At 49.9% G+C, this 4,335-nt stretch overlaps 1 pseudogene; it reads left to right on the top strand.

Moving 5' to 3' along the window:
* Nucleotides 1-212: 212 nt before the first annotated feature.
* On the top strand, nucleotides 213-1,690 carry LOC130283178 (protein spinster homolog 1-like; annotated as a pseudogene).
* The last annotated feature ends 2,645 nt before the right edge of the window (nucleotides 1,691-4,335 follow it).

Here is a 4,335-nt window from a genome sequence, read left to right on the forward strand (position 1 = left end):
GAGGCTGCGATGGTCTTAGTGTTATCTTGGGGTTCTGTGCTGGACTATGGACATTTCTGCTCTGTATGAAGGATCTATTGTATAATGACAGGAATGATGACATGTTGTCTAATGTGTTCACTTATCTCTCTCTCCCTCTCTAGTGTTTTCAGACTCTGACCTGTGACCATGGCCTCTCAACAAGACCCATTGCTGAAGGAGGAGGAAGAAGCAATGGAGGACCATAGTGATATGGATGTAGAAAAGGGCGATATTCCTGAGAGGCCGAACCTGCCATCTCTAAGCAGCAAGTCCACCGCACGTTCCATCATGACCGTAGTGATCCTCGCCTTTGTTAATTTGCTCATCTATGCAAATCGCTCCAGCATGGCGGGGGTGCTGCCTTATATACAGAGAGCTTATGACACCAATGCTAGTCTGTCCGGCTTATTGAATGCATTGTTTATCGGAAGCTACGTGCTGGTCGCACCAATTGCTGGATATCTTGGCGACCACTGTAATAAGAAATATACTTTTTGCGCAGGAGTCATCATTTGGCTGAGCATGACACTTACCCTGTCATTTATCCCCGACGGGTATTTCCTGCTCTTCCTGCTGACGAGTGGACTGATTGGAGCGGGAGAGGCGACTTTCTGCACCATCGCCCCCTCCATCATTTCAGACTTTTTTTACAAGTGACCAGCGGACCCGTATGCTGAACGTGTTTTACTCTGTCATACCTGTAGGCTGCGGACTAGGATACATCATCGGGCCCAAACTGACTGATGCAGCAAGGGGCGATTGGCACTGGGCGTTTCGGGTCACCCCTGGCCTTGGCCTCATAGCTGTGGCTTTGATGATTTTGGTCACAAAGAAGCCTCCAATAGCGACTACAAACAGGAAGAAGAACAACAAATCCCCGAAGTTTGCTAAATGGGCGACAGATCTGAAAAAACTATTTAAAAATCGAAGCTTCATGTTAACCACCCTGGGATCTTCAGCTGTATCCTTCATAGTGGGAGCCATAGGTGTATGGGGTCCATCATACCTGACCTACGCACGAATACTCCTACAAGAGAAGGACCCTTGCCACGCTGAACCGTGTGACTATCACGACATCCTAATATTTGGTGTGGTTACAGTCGTCTCCGGCATTCTGGGAGTTGTAGCAGGGTCGGAGATAAGTAAAAAATATCGTAAATCCAACCCACGGGCAGATCCACTTGTGTGTGGCTGTGCGATGATGATCTCCGGGCCTTTTCTTCTGTTGGCATTGACTTTTGGCAACATCAGCCTCGTTGCCACCTACATCTTCATCTTCGTCGGAGAGACGCTTCTGGCAGTAAATTTCACCCTCATATCTGACATTATACTAAAAGTAGTAACTCCGTGGAGGAGATCTTCAGCCCTGGCCATGCAGATGACAATCTATCACCTCCTAGGTGACGCCGGCATCCCGTACCTCATTGGCGTGATATCTGACACCTATGAACGAGGATATGCCAAATCCCCTCTTCTGACATACCACAGCCTGGAGTATGCCCTCATGACCTGCACCATTATGGCAGTCATCGGAGGGGCCTTCTTCATGGCCACTACACTATTTATAGAGAGGGACGAAAAAGAAGCAGAGATGGAATCAGAACCTCCGTCATCCTCCTCACTGCTTCCCGCCGATGAGGACCGCGCTTCAGACTACAGAGATCCGTAACCTCCACAATGCCGATAGATATAGCGAGGACTCTCCTAAAAATGAATGAGGAAAAGTCATTGTTTACCTTTTTCTGTTTTACTTAACCCCTTAAGGACGCAGGGCGTACTCAAACGCCCCCTTTTCCGAGTCCTTAAGGACTCAGGACGTTTGAGTACGTCCTGTCCTTTCCCGGCCCCCCGCCGCTAGCCGGAGGGGAGCCGGTGCCCGATGCCTGCTGAAATCGTTCAGCAGGCATTGGGGCATATCGCCCAGGGGGGTCATTATGCCCCCCCATGTCGGCGATGGCCGCAGATCGCTGGACAATTCAGTCCAGCGATCTGCGGCAGATTCCGGGTCAATCGGGTCTCCAGTGACCCGGTGACCCGGAATTACAGGCTGTTCGGGGCCGTCTCTGACTCTGGCACTGGTGCCACCTCACGATCGCCCTGATTCGTCGGCCGGATTACTGGCCGACCAATCAGGGCGCCAGCTGCGGGTGTCACTCCCGCAACCCGCTCCGCCCCTCTTCCGGAGGACGTGAGCGGGTGCGGGACGTGCACCCCAGGTGCTGGGGACCCCGATCCCCGGCGTCAATGTTGGGATCGGGGCCCCAGGAGCGATGGCCGTGGCGGCGACAATGAGGGACTGACCTGTGCGGCGAGGATCGTTGGAGGTGAGTGACAGCCTCCTGCTGTTGCTTAGCAACAGCTCCCAGCATGCAAAAAGGGCATGCTGGGAGCTGTAGTTATGCAACAGCAGGAGGCAGACCACCACAACTCCCAGCATTCCCTTATGGGCATGCTGGGACTTGTAGTTTTGCAACAGCTGGAGGCACATTTTTTCTATGGAAAAGTGTACCTTCAGCTGTTGTGTAACTACAACTCCCAGCTTGCACCAACAGCTAAAGTGCATGCTGGGAGTTGTAGTAGTGCATCTGCTGGTTGCATAACTACAACTCCCAGCATGCCCGTTGGCTGTCGGTGACTGCTGGGAGTTGTAGTTTTGCAACAGCTGAAGGCACACTGAGTTATGTAGCAAACCAGTGTGTCTCCAGCTGTTGCATAACTACAGTCCCCAGCATCCCCAGCCAAAGTAGTATGCCTCCAGCTGTTGCATAACTACAAGACCCAGCATGCCCTTCCGCTGTCCGTACATGCTGGGGGTTGTAGCTTTTGCAACAGCTGAAGGCACACTGGTTGCAAAACACTGAGTTTGTTACCAAACTCTGTGTTTCACAACCAGTGTGCCTCCAGCTGTTGCAAGACTACAACTTCCAGCATGCACTGATAGACCGTACATGCTGGGAGTTGTAGTTTTGCAACAGCTGGATGTTCCCCCCCCCCCCAATGTGAACGTACAGGGTACACTCACATGGGCGGAGGATTACAGCAAGTATCCGGCTGCAAGTTTGAGCTGCGGCAAATTTTCTGTCGCAGCTCAAACTGCCAGCGAGAAACTACTGTGAACCCCCCGCCCGTGCGACTGTACCCTAAAAACACTACACTAACACACAATAAAAAGTAAAAAACACTACGTATACACATACCCCTATACAACCCCCTCCCCTCCCCAATAAAAATGAAAAACGTCTGGTACGCCACTGTTTCCAAAACGGAGCCTCCAGCGGTTGCAAAACTACAACTCCCAGCATGCACTGATAGACCGTACATGCTGGGAGTTGTAGTTTTGCAACAGCTGGATGTTCCCCCCCCCCCAATGTGAACGTACAGGGTACACTCACATGGGCGGAGGATTACAGTAAGTATCGGGCTGCAAGTTTGAGCTGCGGCTCAAACTGCCAGCGTGAAACTACTGTGATCCCCCGCCCATGTGACTGTACCCTAAAAACACTACACTACACTAACACACAATAAAATAAAAAGTAAAAATCACTACATATACACATACCCCTACACAGCCCCCCTCCCCAATAAAAATGAAAAACGTCTGGTACGCCACTGTTTCCAAAATGGAGCCTCCAGCTGTTGCAAAACAACTACTCCCAGTATTGCCAGATAGCCACTGACTGTCCAGGCATGCTGGGAGTTTTACAACAGCTGGAGGCACCCTGTTTGGGAATCACTGGCGTAGAATACCCCTATATCCACCCCTATGCAAGCCCCTAATTTAGGCCTCAAATGCGTATGGTGCTCTCACTTTGGAGCCCTGTCGTATTTCAAGGCAACAGTTTAGGGTCACATATGGGGTATCGCCGTACTCGGGAGAAATTGTGTTACAAATTTTGTGGGGTATTTTCTGCTTTTACCCTTTTTAAAAATGTAAAATTTTTGGGAAAAGAGGCATTTTAGGTAACATTTTTTTTATTTTTTTTACATATGCAAAAGTCGTGAAACACCTGTGGGGTATTAAGGTTCACTTAACCCCTTGTTACGTTCCCCAAGGGGTCTAGTTTCCAAAATGGTATGCCATGTGTTTTTTTTTTTGCTGTCCTGGCACCATAGGGGCTTCCTAAATGCGGCATGCCCCCAGAGCAAAATTTGCTTTCAAAAAGCCAAATGTGACTCCTTCTCTTCTGAGACCTGTAGTGCGCCAGCAGAGCACTTTTCACCCCCATATGGGGTGTTTTCTGAATCGGGAGAAATTGGGCTTCAAATTTTGGGGGGTATTTTCTGCTTTAACCCTTTGTAAAAATGTAAATTTTT

The sequence above is a fragment of the Hyla sarda genome, chromosome 7 (assembly GCF_029499605.1).
Source record: "Hyla sarda isolate aHylSar1 chromosome 7, aHylSar1.hap1, whole genome shotgun sequence".
Lineage (NCBI taxonomy): Eukaryota > Metazoa > Chordata > Amphibia > Anura > Hylidae > Hyla > Hyla sarda.